The sequence below is a fragment of the Tiliqua scincoides genome, chromosome 2 (assembly GCF_035046505.1).
Source record: "Tiliqua scincoides isolate rTilSci1 chromosome 2, rTilSci1.hap2, whole genome shotgun sequence".
Lineage (NCBI taxonomy): Eukaryota > Metazoa > Chordata > Lepidosauria > Squamata > Scincidae > Tiliqua > Tiliqua scincoides.
Genome location: NC_089822.1, coordinates 31,586,071 through 31,605,185, shown reverse-complemented (window position 1 = coordinate 31,605,185; position 19,115 = coordinate 31,586,071). Strand labels below are relative to the sequence as shown.

General features: G+C 46.4%; 1 protein-coding gene across 2 annotated transcripts in view; it reads right to left on the bottom strand.

Annotated features, from left to right (window-relative positions):
• The window catches only part of GCNT4 (glucosaminyl (N-acetyl) transferase 4), a 32,470-nt gene extending 16,732 nt beyond the window's left edge, over positions 1-15,738 (bottom strand). For both annotated transcript variants that reach the window (XR_010793777.1, XM_066615175.1), the window contains exon 1: positions 15,593-15,738. The gene's annotated coding sequence lies outside the window, so the exon portion shown is untranslated. The remainder of the gene's footprint in view (positions 1-15,592) is intronic.
• Between the last annotated feature and the right edge of the window lie 3,377 nt (positions 15,739-19,115).

Sequence of the window (19,115 nt, the reverse complement as noted above, 5' to 3'; positions counted from 1 at the left end):
TGCCTCAGGAAGCACACAAGACAAGAGACCTGCATCCTGGTACCCTCCCTTGCATCTGGTAACCCATAGTGCTTTGCAAACAGAGGTGAGGTTCCCTGCAAAACTTAGTGTTTTGCACCCCCTTCAGCTATGCTACTGGAGCACACAGGAGCCAGCCATGCAGTTGGAAAGTGTGATCACTACGAACTGCCTCCTCCCCTTCCTTGGGCTTCTCCAGCCAATTCCAAGGCAAGAACCCCCTTGGGGTCCTCCTTCAGCCCTATGTCATCCAAAGAAAAAAACCAGACCACCCCTCCTTCCTCCAGTGACCATTGATTCTTTTAGAAATGAGCAAGAGAACATGCTCCTGCAAAAGCAAAACATTAACCCTTCCCCGCCTCCTGGTTGGAACTTCTCTGCCGCTCACCCGGTCTGAATGATGGCTCCACAAGGTCTTCCATACCATGAAAAAAGTAAACACGCACACCGGGACAGACTCCAGTGTGCATGCATGGGGAATCAGTGCTAAGTTAAGTGGCCTCAGACTCGAGTCAGTGCCCGAGTCATCAGCACAGGTGACTCAAGTCTCCACGAGTCAGCAAAAAATGCTGATTTTTGTAACTTGGACTCAAGTCACCCAATTCGAGTTTCTATCCCTACACTACAGGACTTACTTTTGAGAATTTCTGTATAGGATTGTGCTGTAAATGTGCAGATTTCTACTACGAATTCTTACAACACAATAAGAGTCACAAGAGACAAAACTACATTTTTCTATCAATTTAGATATTCTTTGACAAAGCCTACATGTAATTTTATTAAGATTGTCCTTACTTTAAAAAGTCTTTGGCAATGGAAACCAAGAGTTCCTATGTGGTAGGTCAGAACAGAGATATGTTGGCAAAAACATAAACTGATTAACACCTGCTTACAGATAGTATCTCACTGGAGATTTCTCACAGAAATCTTATTTTCATAAGGCTTACAGTAATCAACATTGAAGTTTGGTTCCTCCAGCGATATCTCCTTAAGTAAAACCCAAAGGAATGAAAATCTTTACAACTTTTGCACAAAAACAACAGAACAGAGAAGGAAGTGGTTTGCTTGTGTGTCCTTAATCAACAGCTTGATATGCAGAAATCAGTAAGGTGAGGCTTTTTGCAACATGGAGATAAAAGTTTATCACCTGCTCATGTGTGCACATCAAGCCACAGCCACAAACAGCAATAAGCAGCAAGTCATAGTTCAGTGGACCAGTGTGTGCCTTAAATGTTCCAGGTTTAAACCAGCATCTGGGGCAAACACATTCATGAGGCGGTCACCTCTGAAGCTTGTTTCCGTTGCTCAGCCTTCTCTCGGGATTGGAGAAAGGAGAGAAGAGAAGTGGGCTAAGCCTAGAGATGTGAAGTCTCCCATCCAACTAGAAAAATAGGGGTTTTTTTCCTGCTTTTTCCTCAGACAACTTTAAATTTTTCCAGTGGAAAAACTGGAAGTGTTTGAGAACATTGAAAACAGTGTAAATAAAATATTTCCTTTTGGAACAAGTGAAGCAATTTTTAAGATAAAAATTTTATTCACTCAAAGCACCAAGAACTGTGTTGCATGAAAATTTGTATGTAAGGCTCAGGACCCATGAAAGGGGGGTAAAGGGGTAATTTGTACCTGGGCCCAGGAGCCAAGTAAGGCAGCCAATAATTTCCTGGTATCTTACATTTCCTGATCTCACTTGGACTCACTGCCCGCACAGGATGCCAAGGGTGCTCATGGCACATGGGCACATGGCAGTGGCTGCTGTCGCAAGCCATTTGCACCAGGCTGAGAAATGCATAAATGACACTCCTTAACACTGTATCAAATTGGGAGGAAGCTGGCCTGCTACAGTAGCTCTTTGGCTTGTGGATCTGTTCACCGTGAAGGAGTGTACAGGAGCTCAGGGATGCAGCTGCAGGTCTACAGCTGCTGCAGAAGTAAGCTTTGGTACACACTGGACATTTTCCCATTCTAGTGTGAGCCTAAATACGCTGATGCTAATTTTCTGCAACGATTTTCTATGCTTAAAAGATTTTAGAGAGACTTAGGAGTGTGTTCGGTTTTCTATATTACTATATCTCAGGGGTGTCCAAACATTTTGACCAGAGGGCCACAATCTCTCTGACACTGTGCCAGGGGCCGGGAAAGAAGTAAATAATTTACTATTTAAAATTTGAATAAATTTACATAAATGAATATATTAGAGATGGAACTTATATGAATGAATAAAGGTCTTGGAATAGTTCAAGGCCTAGAAAAGGCCTTGCACAAAACAAGGCCAGCCTTTCGTTCACTGCCACTGCTGCATCACAGACATGAAACAGCAAGTAGTGGAGGGAGCCCTCATCCCACAGCTCAGATGAGAGGTCAAACAGTTATCCTCATGCTGAGAGCAGTTGCATTGGGCCAGCATGGGCTCCAACAAGTCTGCTGAGGGCCAGAGGCTGGGGGCCTCTGGAGACTGGGGCCCAATTAGAGACTGGGGGCTCCCCGAGGGCCTGATTGGGAGCCTCCGAGGGCCATAAGTGGCCCCCGGGCCGCAGTTTGGGCACCCCTGCTATATCTAGTTGCCAACACCATACAGGCAAGAAGACTTAGGAAGCTTGGTAGATCTGGGCTTCAAAGATTATTTTGGCCACCCTCCCTGCCCTGTTTTGTCTGTACTCGCACCCATTCTGCCCATCCCTTTGTCTCCCACTCTGTTTTGCCCCTCCCCTCTCCCTTTGGGGTGGTACCCAAAATAAAGCCCCTGATAAAATTCCTCTCAGAGGCCCTAGTAAGACTGTCTACAGAAGGAGACAAAATACAACATTCAAATCCAAGACGTATTTCTGCACCTAGAGTGTGCTCCCATCTTCAAGAGATGAGCATACATTGCCTGCAGGTTGCTACTTGCCTTCTTCAGGTGAACTTGGTTCTGCTTTGGTGAGGAGTTCAGTACTCCTTGCAACTGCTTTCCTTTGACCTGACCCGCCAGCCAACCTTTTCACCTCTTCTTTCAAATGGTAGTGATACTGCCACTCTGCTACAGAGTGGGAAACAAACGTCCTTATTGCCCTGCCTTGCTGGGGGGATAAAAAGATTGGAAGGAGGAGGTGGGACCAAAACTGAAAAAGACTATTGTGGATACCAGCAAAACCCCAGAGGAACAATCTGAAAGTCTGTATGAGAACTAAACTCTAGCCAGCCCTAGGGTAGCACAGGGCACAGCAGTTAGCAGCTGTCTTGTGGGTATATTTGCAATTATGCATGTACAAAACTACGGCTTTTATACATTTAAATTGCAAATATACGCCAAACAGTGAAATTTTATGTGCTAATTGAGTTATAAATGATGCATTTTATGTTACGAAAGCAGGAAAAATAGGTTTAGGCTTGATATAAAAATAACTATTGCATATATTTCAATGTCTTCCAAAATTTACATTTAAAAAAATCTGTTCTTTTCCAGGGTTTCTGGGAAATTTACAACACTAGCTACAGCAGGGGCTGGCACATCATCAGGTACAGGAAGGCAGCACTTGGCATGTCGCCTCAGGTGCCAGGCACTCTTGGGCTGACTTTACAGGCCTCTCCTCTGAAAGTATTTTGGGTAGTTGGGCTGGGAGAGACCTCTGCCTGAGAAGTTGGGATCCAGTTGGAATAGATAGTACTAGGTCAGATGGATCAATAAACAACTTCATATAGCCATAGAGACCAGGTGAGGTAGGGGGAACACCCAAAGGCAGTGGTTTTCAAACTCTCTGGGAGAGTTTGAGAGCCACTAAGTTCTTGCGTGGGCAGGAGGGGGGGGGAGACAGCAGGGGTGGGGGAAGGCAGTAGCGTGATCCCCAGGATTGTGCCGCTCAGGGGGGCTGCAGGGGCTTGGGTACACGTACCCAAGCCCCTGCAGCCTCCCTGAGTGGCGCGATCCTGGGGATCACACCGTTGCCTCCTCCCTGCCTCCAGGCTGCCCCCGCCCCTTAAGGGGGCAGGGGCCAGGGCCCACAGGCTGGGGCGTCGCGACACCCCAGTTTGAAAAGCCCTGCCCAAAGGTTTTGAACTGACAGTGACTTTACTGAAGTTAACAAAATATCACCAGAACACAACTGATCCAAGAATCAATCTGTTCACGTCTAAAATATCTAACTCACACTATCCATCACTGACTTTGGTTTATGTCACTAAAAGAGCAGTAAAGCAGGTCTAGTACACAGAGTGAAGAACAAAAATCTATGGAAGGCAGTATACAAGAGGATTATTTTTAAAAAGGTTTCATGCATCCTTTGCAGCTTTAAATACCCACACTGATTAATGGAATTAATTATGATTAATGGTAGTAATTAATCAGATGGAAGCCTTGGGTGTTCTGCAAACGGTACTTTAAAAACATCCCTTCATTGTAGGTGCCATTTATGTGCAAGTTTAACCTTGAAGATCCATGTTGGAAAAATCTTTACCATAAATAATACATAGTGCAATAAATTTACACTGTACTTTGAGGAGTTTTTAAAGTAATGTCATTAATACAGTACTTTTGATATTCAAAACACACTATAACTGTCAGATGTTCTGTCCTCACAATAACTCTACAAAGCAGGAAACAGTCTCATATGTGGTATAGGAGGGTGTAGAGGTTTGGAAGCCAGACATGAAAAATTCAGATTCAAATCCCTGCTCAGCTATGAAGCTTCCTGAGTGACCTTGGGCCAGTCACTATCCCTCAGCTTTGCCTATCTCACAGAGTTGTTGTGAGGACAAAAGGAGGAGAACTGTATACACCACTCTTAGCTTCTTGGAGGAATGGCAGTATAAAAATAGTGTACTGGAAAACTGAAACAGACTAAGCAGCCAAATAAAGCCCAGCTGCCTAATGACTCCAGGGTTCCCAAGCCCAAAATTGAGTTGACTTAACCACACCCAATTATAAACTGTTCATGCCTTACTTGTACAAGGAAGAGCATAATTCAATTTCATTTTGAAGGTAGTTGAACAAATGACTAACAACCCAGTGCTAAATATCAGTGTTTGGACAAGTGGTAGTGAGCAACCTTGCAATAATGCTATGTAACACCCTGCTTAGTGATGGGCTGGCTTCTCATTTGTCACATCTCATCCCAAGCATCAGGTGATAGCTGTTGGGCTTTAAGAACCACAGATGTTTAGGAGAGACCTGAGGAGCTCGTCCAAGCACTCATTTCACACCCAGGCCCAGACCAAAAATGCAAAAACCCCCCCACACACGAGCATTTCCCACAGACTAACTGCATGTTTGGATGCAAAACCCAGGAATGTTTCTTTGTCTGCAAGATATTCGTGATTTTATTTTACATGGTATACCCATGTACCCCTTTCCCACTCTTTGACATCTTAACCCATGAGCATGTCAGAATGCCAGATGCAAGGGAGGGCATCACGATGCAGGTTATCTGTTGAGCTCCCTGGGGCATTTGGTGGGCCGCTATGCAATACAGGAAGCTGTACTAGATGGGCCTATGGCCTGATTCAGTGGGGCTGTTCTTATGGAGACTTCCACATAGGTCTTTTTTAAACATATGAGTGCAAAACTCATGTGGTTTTTTAAAATATCTGTGATATCCAAGTCCTCAGAGGAGGGGATATGGTACTCTAGACTGGCTCCTGCAGCTTTTGCTCAATCTTTTTTGCTCTCTCAGAAGTCCCATTATGTTCAATGGGGCTTGTTCTAGTTGTGGCCCCAAACCCTGGGCACACCAATTGAATTGTCCACCCCTGCCCACCACCCAGTATACCCAGCTAGCCAGCAGATTCTGGGCATCCATATTCAGAAGTACGTTCTGTTGTGTTCAATGGAACTTTTCCCCAGGAATATGTATATAGGTGTGTATACACCCAGCAAGCCAGGAAAGTACTTTCCCACACTATTAAAGCTGCAGAATCACCACACTGGATAACTACCAAGGCTTCAGTCCCCAAAATAAACTGAGGCATGCTAGGTTTTGTCTTAGTTCTGACCCCAGAGCTCCTTTTTTTACATCAGAGATGCAACTCTCAGAACATTTGTTTATATCTGGCAACAGGCTGAGTAGGTAGGCTGAATTTAAGTGTTTCTAAATCCAGTCAGTTCCTTCACAATTAAAACCCAACTCAAATATAAGTTGATTTACTAAAAACTTAAGCCAGAACTAAACATTCACAAAGATCATTAGCATTTATGCAAGACACAAACAATTTTTAAAAGTGGAAGAAAAAGAACTGGCTTTCTAAGCTTACTCGCTCAACCATAAAGGAGTGAAAAAAGGAAAGACCTCCTCCTACCAGCTCAAGAGCTCCTTTATACCTTACAACAGTGATTCTCACACATTTAGCACCAGGACCCACTTTTTAGAATGAGAATCTGTCGGAACCCACCAGAAGTGATGTCATGACCAGAAATGACATCATCAAGCAGGACAATTTTTAATAATCCTAGGTTGCAATCCGACCTACACATGCAGGGGAGTAAGTCCCATTGACTATCATTGTTAAAAGAATATACATAGTAGCTTGTTAAAAGTACAGGTCTGTAACATTTCCCCAAATGCAGTCACATACCATGGTAGCATCAACTCTAATATATTAAAAATAAAATACTGAAATGAACGGGAACTCACCTGAAATTGGCTAGCAACCCACCAAGTGAGTCCTGACCCACAGTTTGAGAAACAGTGCCATACAAGGAACTAACAAACAATTCAGGCAGATCAACTGGGCCTTTTCCTTCCAGCTAATCAAGCTGATTTGCTCCAGCTGATAAAGGTAGTTACAAAGCAACAGGAGTAGGGTCATCCAAAATGCTAAATTGATCTGTACTTCACATGGCTTACTCTGAAGAAAGTGTGTACAGAACTGCAACCCAAATTTTGGGGAAGGAGGCTCAAAATTTGTCTTGTAAACTACCACTTGTTCACTCGCATTGGTTGCCTTGCTAAAAGTGCTTGTATGGTGTCCTTCAACTGAGAAATTCTCCCCCCACCTTCCTTGATTTCCTTCAGAGAGACCATCTTCCAAACATGGTTAAAGACAAAAGGGATCATGTGTATGCACAGTGTACTCCCATTGCTTCCCCACCCCTAAGGTTCCAACCAGCAAGAAAAACCCATGGTAGTATCTTGTCCCTAGGCAGGGAAATGGACTTTCTTAATCAATTCTGGGCATCCCCACTCAGAAGTAAGTTCTATGGGACTTACTCCCAGGAAGTATGTATATACCCATTTGGAATTCAGATCTCTGCTTTTCTGAGGAAGCATGTGAAGAGTGGTTGCTTGAATGAGCATCTCACATTGTCTGCTTTGGAGCACAATCCTGTGCCCACCATACATGTTATGGCAAGAGGACACTTACTGCCCTGAAGAGAGCAAACTCAGGGAATCTGCCAACCCTTTCAGCTGACAAGTGCTGCTGGGATTCATGCAGTCACAGGGAGTCTGAGAGAGGATAACTTGCAACCCAGGAAGAGGAACTAACATGGTTTCTGCCACAAAGCAAGCCACGTATTGCTGTGAATGTACAGCCACAAATTTATTTTTATTTACTGAATTTATACCCCCACCTTTTGCCTGGTAAGAGAGAAAGGCAGCTTACAATGTTTAAAAATTGTAACAATAATAAAAACAATTAAAACAGTAGAAACAATAAAAACAGTAAAACCAGAGAAGCCCAATGGATCATAACAATTAACAGAAAACCATTAAAAATTAAATTTAAATGCAAGTCATCAGAAACTATTCTAAAATAAAAATGTTTTCAGGCCCCATCAAAAGGTCTCCAAAGAGGTGGCAATTCTTAGTTTCAAGGTGAGGGAGTTCCACAATCAAGGCACCACCACCAAGAAGGCCCTATTCCTAGCTGCCATGCCCCAACAGTGGTACGGTTAAAAGGACTCCCTCTGATTACCTCAGTAGATGAGCTGGAAAAATCCAACTTACGTGTGTTTTCCCATGTAACAGCTGCATGTTTTATCTGGGCCTTCGACCTTTTACCTGCATCTTCCTGACAACTGCCTGGCCTCCCCTTAAAACATCCCAGGAGGCAATTCCACAACTGATTTACCTAGCTTTTTCCAACTATTCTCACAAGGAAGAAGTCTTTCCTAACATACAGGTCCACTGTGTTCCTTCTGGTCTATGAAAACAATAGAATTTATATCCCACTTGTTCAGGACAAGTCTTTAAAGTCAAGTCAAGTCAAGTCAACCTTTATTAGGCATAAACATTTGGTAGGTGAAGACTCTATACGGAAACCGTAGAGAGAATATAAACCTAAGTAGTACACAAATGTGCACGAGCGCTTGAGGAATCTCTTCTAGGCCCGGTCAATGCAAACACATCCAACAGATGGAAACATTTCAAGAATGCCGTTTACAACAACGCCTTGTCCATATTTGGCAAGAAGACCAACAAGTCGGCAGACTGGTTTGAAGCCCACTCTGAGGAGTTGACACCAGTCATTGAGGAAAAGAGGAGAGCTCAAGCAGCATACAAGGCCTGTCCCAGTGAGCGCACCTGCAGGTCCTCCGAGCTGCTCGCAGCAAAGTCCAGCAGACTGCCAGGAGATGTGCTAACGACTACTGACTCCAGCTCTGTTCCCAGATACAGATAGCAGCTGACATGGGCAACATCAAGGGGATGTATGATGGTATCAAGCAGGCCCTAGGTCCAACACAGAAGAAAATTGCCCCTCTGAAGTCTGCCACAGGCGAGGTCATCCAGGATCGGTCGCAGCAGATGGAACGCTGGGTGCAGCACTACTCTGAGCTATATTCCAGAGAAAATGTAGTCACCGAAGAAGCGCTGAACAACATTGAGTGCCTGCCTGTGCTGGAGGAGCTTGACAGTGAACCAACCCTAGAAGAACTTCACGTGGCCCTGGACTCCCTTGCCTTTGGCAAGGCACCTGGAAAAGACAGCATCCCTGCTGAAGTCCTAAAGTGCTGCAAAGAGATCATCGTCACTGAGCTGCATGAAATCCTCTGTCTCTGCTGAAGAGAAGGTGGAGTACCTCAAGACATGAGGGATGCAAACATCATCACGCTGTACAAGAACAAAGGCGACAGGGGTGACTGCAATAACTACCGTGGCATCTCTCTCCTTAGCGTTGTAGGAAAGTTGTTTGCCCGAGTTGCACTAAAGAGGCTCCAGGTACTTGCAGAGAGCGTTTATCCAGAATCACAGTGCGGATTCCGAGCCAACAGGTCCACCACTGATATGGTATTCTCCCTTAGACAACTGCAGGAGAAATGCAGGGAACAGCGACAGCCACTCTTTATAGCCTTCCTAGATCTCACGAAGGCCTTCAACCTGGTCAGCAGGGATGGCCTCTTCAAGATTCTCCCCAAGATTGGATGTCCACCCAGGCTCCTCAGCATCATCAGATCCTTCCACAAGGACATGAAGGGCACTGTTGTCTTCGATGGCTCCACATCAGACCCTTTTGACATCCGAAGCGGAGTGAAGCAGGGCTGTGTTCTTGCACCAACCTTGTTTGGGATTTTCTTCGCTGTCCTGCTGAAGCATGCCTTTGGAACCGCAACAGAAGGCATCTGTCTCCAGACCAGATCAGACGGAAAGCTCTTCAACCTCTCCAGACTGAGAGCAAAGTCCAAAGTCCAGCTGAAATGTCTGCGTGACTTCCTCTTTGCCGACAATGCAGCTGTCACTACCCACTCTGCCAAAGATCTCCAGCAGCTCATGGATCGTTTTAGCAAGGCCTGCCAAGATTTTGGACTGACGATCAGCCTTGAGAAAACACAGGTCATGGTTCAGGATGTGGACTCACCTCCCTGCATTACAATCTCTGCGCATGAACTGGAGGTTGTCCATGACTTTGTGTACCTTGGCTCAACGATCTCCAACACTCTTTCTCTCGATACCGAGCTAAACAAACGCATCGGTAAAGCAGCTACCACATTTTTCCAGACTCACAAAGAGAGTCTGGTCCAACAAGAAGCTGACGGAACATACCAAGATCCAGGTCTACAGAGCTTGCATCCTGAGTACACTTCTGTACTGCAGTGAGTCATGGACTCTTTGCTCACAACAGGAGAGGAAACTGAACGCTTTCCACATGCGCTGCCTCCGACGCATCCTCGGCATCACCTGGCAGGACAAAGTTCCAAACAACACAGTCCTGGAACGTGCTGGAATCCCTAGCATGTATGCACTGCTGAAACAGAGACGCCTGCGTTGGCTCGGTCATGTCGTGAGTATGGATGATGGCCGGATCCCAAAGGATCTCCTCTATGGAGAACTCGTGCAAGGAAAGCGCCCTACAGGTAGACCACAGCTGCAATACAAGGACATCTGCAAGAGGGATCTGAAGGCCTTAGGAGTGGACCTTAACAGGTGGGAAACCCTGGCATCTGAACGGCCCGCTTGGAGGCAGGCTGTGCAGCACGGCCTCTCCCAGTTTGAAGAGACACTTGGCCAACAGTCTGAGGCAAAAGAGGCAAAGAAGGAAAGCCCATAGCCAGGGAGACAGACCAGGGTCAGACTGCACTTGCTCCCGTTGTGGATGGGATTGTCACTCCTGAATTGGCCTTTTCAGCCACACTAGATGCTGTGCCAGAACCGCCTTTCAGAGCGTGATACCATAGTCTCTCGAGACTGAAGGTTGCCAACGACTTAGTACACAAATATATGTATATGTGCACACCTACGTGTACACACAGATACAAACGTACAATACTTTTTACATACAAACAAGTATTATTTAAAAAACAAAAGTTACTCTGCAGATATTGCCAAAGATGTAATGTACTCAGTGATTACTTGCTACAGAAAACTTGGCTGGATTCAAATTACGCAAATTTAGGAACTGTGTGACTGAGAGGGTTGTATGCTCTACATCACCTGCTAGAAGGAACTGAATTATAGCTTTCTCAGAATGCCCTGTTTTAGCATGGAGCAAGGGAGAGAGAAATTGCTGTCTTAGTGCTTGACATCTGGGGATAAGTCTTTAAAAAGGTTTGTATTAAGATCATCAATACAAGTGTTTGTTCTCAGGGTATGCTTATCTTATCTTGCTACTCTCCTCTGAACTGCTTTCAACTCGATTCCAAATTCCTTACACATGGATACTAGACACTATACACCACATAGCAGGCCACACAGAATGCGATCAGCAGCCAAACCAGGAAAAAAGGAAAATATTTCTGTTCAGGTAATGGTCTGTGGCTTCTGTTTAATTTTAAGAACCCCACACCCTTGTTTACGTTCCTGCATGGGATGACTGGCATGGTAAACTGGCCCTCAATATTCATGAAAACCTCCAGTATAGAGAGAACTGCTGCCAGTGGACAAACAGCTACTGTTCAGAGCCAGGAAAAGGAAACTTCTTCCTTTTGGAAAAAAGCTTTAGGATTTAAGAAGGAACAAATCTGTTCTCAAATTTGAGAGTAGAACTAGATCAAATGGGTGCAAACTGCAAGAGAGGACATTCCATTTGGACACCAGGAAAAAATTGACGGTAAAGGTGATTAAGTGGAACAGATTGCTGAAGAAGGTGGTAGATTCTCCCTTACTGGCTTGATGGGCACTTGCTGGAAATGCTCTAGAAAGTTTTCCTGCTACAGACACTGGGTTGGACTAGATGACCTTATGGCTCTTTTTCAACTATGATTCTATGAACTACAACTATAAAACTGGAAAAACAGAGTTACAGCCTGATTCTATACTTCTTTACCTGCAAGTCCCACAGAGGTCACATTCAGATGGGTTTTTTTAAGTCCACTTTTGTCATATATTGTTCCACTCGCTCTTTATGGGCAGTTCACATGACATTGCTGTCCATCCATTGCTATTCATCCCTAGGTTAAGCATTTCAAGTACCTGGGTATCAACTTCCATTACAGACTCACTTGGGCTTTTCATCGCAAGGCAGTGCAGAACGCATCCAAACTAGCTTCCTCAGCCATTTCCCGTTTCTTTTTCACCTGTGGAAATGGTTATGTTCCGGCTGCTCTGGAGGCGTTTAAGGGAAAGGTTCTTTCCCAGGTTCTTTATGGTTCTCCTGTTTGGTATAAGGTTATTAACCAACCACTAGAACGCGTCCAAGCCTCCTTTTTACGGAAGATTTTGGGCTTACCCAGGTGCGTTCCCTACTCGGTCCTGTGTCTCAAGGTGGGGTTAATTCGACTAAGGACTACTGTATGGTTAAGACTTCTGAAATTTTGGTTTAGGATTTTATTTAACCCCACCTCTTCTGATCTAATGCAACAATTATTATCGGATCCAGTCCTGCCTATTGAGATCACTGATCTTCTAACTAAAATTAAGTCAATAGGGCTGGACACTGAAGAGTTAGGTATGATTGGTTGTGATGCAGCTTACAGAATTGTCAAAGGAAGAACTCTAGATATTGAACATATATTGATATTTTTTATTGCCTGCTACATGTTGTGTCACACAAGAAATTTCTAGGTCCATTGCTAGCTAGGATGCAGGGCTGGGAGGATTCAACCATGCTTCAGTCTCTCCTTTCCACTCCTGATCCTGAGACTCTGGATAATGTTGCTTCCTTTTTATCTGGGGTAATAGCCAGGCAGAGCCCTGGGACTCTGGGCAGTGACTGATGTTTTTGCTTATGTTGTGTTGTCTTTGTACATTCCTGTCTTGTTCTGTTCTTTCTCTGTATTTTATGCCAATAAAGGTCTTACTGAACTGAACTGCTATTCATCCCTTGTGGTGAATGTGGGAGTATGGACTGATCATGACATTGTATGAAATAACCATACAAAGTGCATGAGCTGTACATGACAACCCTGGACTAAACAACTCATCTGGATAATGCACAGAGAATTACAGAAACAAGATAATATCTCCTGTTGTTCCAATTTCAAAATTCTGACCATGCATATTGTTAATAATAGTGTTTAGAATGTTCCAAGTGCCCTCACATACATCAGAAATCCAACCATAGCAGGCTGGTCTGTATTAACACTGTATTTTGCAGATGGAGGAGCTGAGGCCGAGAAATTTCTAGTAGAGACAAGATCTGAACTAGAGCATTCCTGGATGACACCTCAGCCCCTGAGCTACATCAGGCACCTCTGAAAGCTCTGGTTGCTCTCCTCTTATATGGTACCCTACATAAGCACAGCCTCACCGGATCAGGCCATAGGCCCATCTAGTCCAGCTTCCTGTGTCGCACAGCGCCCCACCAAATGCCCCAGGGAGCACACCAGAAAACAAGAGACCTGCAACCTGGTGCCCTCCCTTGCATCTGGCATTCTGACATAACCCATTTCTAAAATACCCTCACACAGATTCAGGAAGTTAACACTCCTGCTGAGACAATGGATCACAGTTTTCAAAGAAACACATCAACTAACAATATTTCAGCAGCAGCCAAGAGACTTGCAACAAAATCCTAAACTCTCGATAGACAGCACATTTAAAAAAAAATATTCCCACATCTGGCAAGACAACTCATGGCTCAATTCAATCCAATTTTCCAGTGCTGGTGCAACTGTGCTAATGGGGCATGCACTGCATCTTGTAGTGGGGCAGAAGTCCCTTAAGGTATGGGAACATTTGTTCCCTTACCATGGGGCTGCATTGTGGTTGCACTGGGGCTGGAAAATTGGATAGGATTGGGTCGTCAGTTGGCAACACACAGCCCCACACCATGCCCATGCTACCCTATGTGGATGAGCAATGGTTGTGCTTAGGTGCTACACTGTTTACAGTGTACCCAACTATATGAAAAAAAAAGTAACTGATAGGAAATTTCAAATGTAAGGTTGTGTCTTTTATAAGAATAGAGACTTTGCCACTTTAGGAGCCACATGACAGGCTGAAAGTCAACAAGGTAAGTTTTTTAACTACAGTAGATGAGGGGCAGATCTAGAACTTGTGTTGGGAGGGTGCATGAGTACATCATTAACTTGAGTCCATGTCAACCAGGCAGGTAGACCTGGGCTCTTGGTTGAACTTTGGCCTCTATAGCCAAGGTTTGCTGGGTGGCAAATCCGGGCTCCTACCGAGACATGCAGTCCAGATTTGTCAGATTTGGGTTCCCATTCTGATTGCCCTCTGGAGCTGCTTCTTCCAGGTGGGTAGCCCTGGGCTCCTGGTTGAACTAGCCTCTGTGGCTAAGGTTTGCTAAGGCAGGTAGACATAGGCTCCCGCCTGGATGTGGAGCCAGATCTACCTGTTGGGTAGACCTGGGCACCTCTTCCAGGCAGGTAGACCTGGGCTCCCAGCCATATGTGGGTTGCTTCCCATCCCAGCAGGCCCCTTCTCCACTGGAAATAGTTGGGGGGGGCATGCACCCATGGGCCCCTCTGGATCCACCCCTGCTGTAGTGATGCTGAGGAAAAAGGACACATGTGAGTTCTAAACCACCTGTTGATATTCTGCCCACCATCATCACTCGGCTTTGGCTTATCCAGAGACATAAAGAAACTTTGTCTTCCCTGAAAATGGCTGGCTCTAAGCACATGTTTTTGAGCAAGCCAGAAGTTTGCACAATGCAAGGTGGGGTGATGCAAAAGTTGTGCTGAGGAGTGTGAAACTGTGCAGCAAAGGGCAGCGTCCTCTGCTCTGGCAAAGGCAGCCTGCCTGGGCTTGCAAAACACCTGGGCATGGAGATCCTGAGCAAGGCATGAGACCATGCAGTGGTGTAGCTAGAGGGGGTGCAAAGGGCTACGTTTTGCAAGGAGCCTCACTGCAACATGCAAGTGGCCCATTGGGAGCCATTGGGAAGGGGAGTAAAGCGGAGACTACGCCCAGAACGGTTCCAAAGGGGAGGGGAAGGGGCAGCTAGCACACTGGTTGAAGCTCCCTGCACAACTTAGTGCTCTGCACCCCCTCTAGCTAAGCCCCTGAGACCATGACATGCAAAGAATGGGGGGGGGGGGGCAGAAGGCTCTGACTAAGAGCCCAATCCTATCCATAGCTACTCAGAAGTAGATCCCATTGTAGTCAGTGAGCCTTACCCCCTGGTAAGTGTGGGTAGGATTGCAGTCTTAACCAGGGTGCCAAGAGCGGGGGGGGGGGCACTCCAAGCAGGCTGTCTCAGGGGTGGCCCCAAGGGGCTGCTTTCCAAGGAGCCTCGGTGGAGGGGCGCGCCGCGCCAAGCCCTGTTTCTGGAAGGCAAGTTCCAGGCTTGCGCCCTTCGGGGAGCCACTTGGCAGACAGACCTCTCTCAATCCCAGCCACACTTTCCTGGACGTGAGCCCCAGCCACTCTCATGGGACTGACTTCTGAGTACACACCCATAGGGTTGGGCTCTGAGGCTGCCATCCGATCCACACTTTCCTGGGAGTAAGCCCCACTGACTCTAATGGGACTTACTTCTGAGTAGACATGCATAGGGAGTGGGTTCTAAGGCTACAAATCCTTTCCACACTTACCAGGAAGTAAGCCCCATTGACTCTCATGGGACTTACTTCTGAGTAGACATGCACAGGAGTGGGTTCTAAGGCTACAAATCCTTTCCACACTTACCAGGAAGTAAGCCCCATTGACTCTCATGGGACTTACTTCTGAGCATAGGTTCTGAACATAGAAATGCATAGGACTAGGGTTGCAATCCCATCCACACTTTCCTGGGAGTAAGCCCCATTGACCCCAACTGAACTTACTTCTGAGTAGACAAGCACAGGCTTGGGCTCTCAGCCTGCGACCTTCTTCCTCCTATGTTCATAAGTTCTCTCCTCTCCCCCTCCAGCCGAGCAGTCCCACGGCGTCCCGCAGACGCTCCAGAAGCTGCAGCAACGCGCCCTCGGAGAGGCGGGCGGGCGGGCAAAGTTTCTTTCCCTTCGGAGCGCGAGGGGTGCGCCTGCTTCCCGCTGCGGACAGGGGGAGGACGCGGGCGCAGCAGAGGCGCGCAGCTGGCTCGGCCGTGCGCAAAGGCTTCTTCCTCCTTCGCCTGCCCACCCGCGCATTTGTGCGCCTCCGTCTGCGGGCGAGCGAGCAGCTTCTGCCAGGAGAGGACTCCATGACGCGCGGGGAAAGGAGGGGCGCCCGCTGCCTCCCCACCCCACCCCGCCGGCAGGAGGAGGAGTCGACAGCAACAACAACCCACAAGCAGGAGCCAAGGCTGCGATCCTCGCCACGCTTTCCTGAGAGTCAACTCCATTAACTATAGTGGGACCCGCTTCTGAGTAGACCTGCATAGGACTGGGCTGCGATCCTCGCCCCACTTCCCTGAGAGTAAGCTCCATTGACTATAATGGGACTCACTTCTGCATAGGACTGGGCTCTTAAGCTGCAATCGGATCCACACTTTCCTGGGAGTAAGCTCCATTGACTATAATGGGACTCACTTCTGAGTAGACCTGCACAGGACTGGGCTCTTGGGCTGCGATCCTAGCCACACTTCCCTGAGAGTAAGCTCCATTGACTACAGTGGGACTCACTCCTGAGTAGACATGGGTTTGGGAGCCAAAGCAGCAGTGACATGCTTCAGCCGGGACTCCCCAGCCCACCAGAAGCAGGAGGAGGCTCCCCCCTGCGCCTTCCTCTCCCCACGGAGATGCCACGTCTGAGCAAGGAGGCGCTTCTGATGTCCCTCCAGCTCCTGCCTGGCGGCTGGGAGAACTTGGTCCTCAGCCTTGGCCGCAGGAAAAAGACTTCAGCGACCCAAGTCCCTTCCTTCTCAAGCCAGGAAGACTTTCCACGCCCTCGCCTGGGCTTGGTTGTGCAAGCGGGGAACCTACGCAAAGATGAGGCAGGAAGCGCTATGGGGTGCGGCTGCCTCTTGTAACCACAGCCAGCTTTCCTTCTGTCCCGCCCAGCAGGGGTAAGACATGCAATCCTATGCATATCTACTCAGAAGTAAGTCCCATGATAGTCAATGGTGCTTACTCCTATGTAAGTGTGGATAGGATTGCAGCCTAAGGGCTCGATCCTATCCAACTTTCCAGCACCGGTGTAGCTGCAATGCAGCCCCCAGGCAAGGGTAAAAATGTTCCCATATCTTGAGGAGGCCTCTGTGACTGCCTTTCCACCACAGGACGCAGCACATGCCCCATTGGTACAGCTGCACTGGCACTGGAAAATTGGATAGGATTGGGCCAGGAACAAGAGGGGTAACAGGGTGGAGCCTGAGTGGCACCCTCAGGGGGGTGGGGGTGTGTGCACGCCTGTGCAATGTGCAAGGCAGTCACTTTTGGGTTCTCCCCAGAGGAGGAAGTGCTGGAGGCTTCACACCCCTTTCCTTCTCCTGTGGAGGCTCCCAAAATAGGACAGCACATTATCATGTGACATTATGACATCACTGCCTCTGGTGCCAGGACAGTTATACCTCTACCAGGAATATACTGTACTGTACTTTTCCCTTTCATTGCTTCTGAGACTTCCAAGCCCCCCGCCCCCCAAAGGTCTACAGTTGTATCTGTTGTGTTGGCTCTAGGACAGGGGTGTCCTAAGTATTTGGCAGGAGGGCCACATCATCTCTCTGACACTGTGTAGGGGACCAAGAAGAAAGAATTAATTTACATTTAAAATTTGAATAAATGTACATAAATGACTATATTAAAAATGGAACTTATATGAATGAATGAGGGTCTTTTTTATTTTAAAGGGGAGATAGAAGGCAGTGAGGCTGGCTGTGGCTCTCAATATGGATCTGGGAAGACAAGAAAGCAAATCCAGGCCCTGGGAGAGTTGCTGGCAGCTAATCCATTTTCAGGGCAGCTTCTGCTTCAGTCTGGGGAAAGTAATTATTTGGGTGTTTAATCAGCTTGCTTGTTTCCAATTTCACTAACTGAAAATCTGGAAAGTTTCCAGCATTGCACCGACTCCTTTTGCAAAGCTGGGCTTCTCTCTTTCACCCATGGGCAACACTTCATAGGCAAATAGCATGCAGTGGGAGAAAGAACAGCACTTGGATTGTTGTATCCACACATGCATGACATAAAAACTTATAGTGTCTTGTTGAGAGACCCCTTCAGGAGGCTGACACTTGTGTAGATGTTTCGTGTAACTAAAAATTTTTTTTTATTTCACAGAGCGTTTGGTGACAACTAGCCTTACAGCCCTATGCATGTCTACTCAAAAGTAAGTCCCATTGTAGTCAGTTGGGCTTACTCCCAAGTAAATGTGCATAGGATTACAGCCTTATTCATGGATCTTATCCAGGATCATTGCCTGTTATTTTTTTATTGAAGATGAACTGAGGTTTTTTTCAGTGCTGAACTGAAATTTTAGAATGTATTGCTATTTTTATGTGATGTTGTATTTTAATATATTTATTTTGATCTATGTTGAGGACATTTCTATGGAGATGAGAGAAGACTGTATTTTAAACAGTGAACACCATCTCCATAAGGGGTACTTGTTACCCTGTCTTGCAATATGTTTTGGGAGGCAGTGTAGGGGGTAGCATAATACAGAGTTGTTGGAAGGGAGGATAAATTGAGAAAATCTCATTTATTCGGCTCTGAACCTAAAAGGTGGGATGTGATGTTATCAATGCAATGTGGTAAATATGTTCTTTCATCCCACTCTTAAATTTCTGCGTCTTTCACTATGGAAACGTCTGTGAAGAAAAATCCACAAGGGTATGTTGCACACAGATTTGGGCACCAGCATACTGGGGCAGGACCATAGTTCACTGGGCATGCTTTGCTTGTTGAAGATTGCAGACTGTGGTCCAACTTTCCAGCACCGGTGCAGCTGCAGTGCAGCCCCAGGGTAAGGGAACTAACTTTCCCATACCTTGAGGAGGCCTCTAAGATTGCCTCCCCACCACAGGATGCAGTGCATGACCCACTGGCATGGAAAATTAGATAGGATTTGGCCCTCAATCTCTGCCTTCTTCTCATAGAACTGGGAAAGACTCACCTGAAATGGAGCCCGTCAATGTATGTGAGCTGGCTGAAACAATGCTCTGACTTGGCATCAGGCAGCTCCATAGGGTCACAGTGGAGCTCACAGAGAAAGTTTGTCAAAGGCTTGGTCATATGACTTGGCATGTCATAGTCTAAAAACAATACTGATTTTGCAGTATTGTCTGACTGGTTTTCTTTGTTTCCAAGGCATCAGTTAACAGACAGTAGATTACTGAGTGAGAAGGATACATTATGTTCTTGCTTACCTCTGAGAATAAGCTGATACAGTAAAGAAACTGCTTACTGAAAATAAATACCATTTATGACTTTT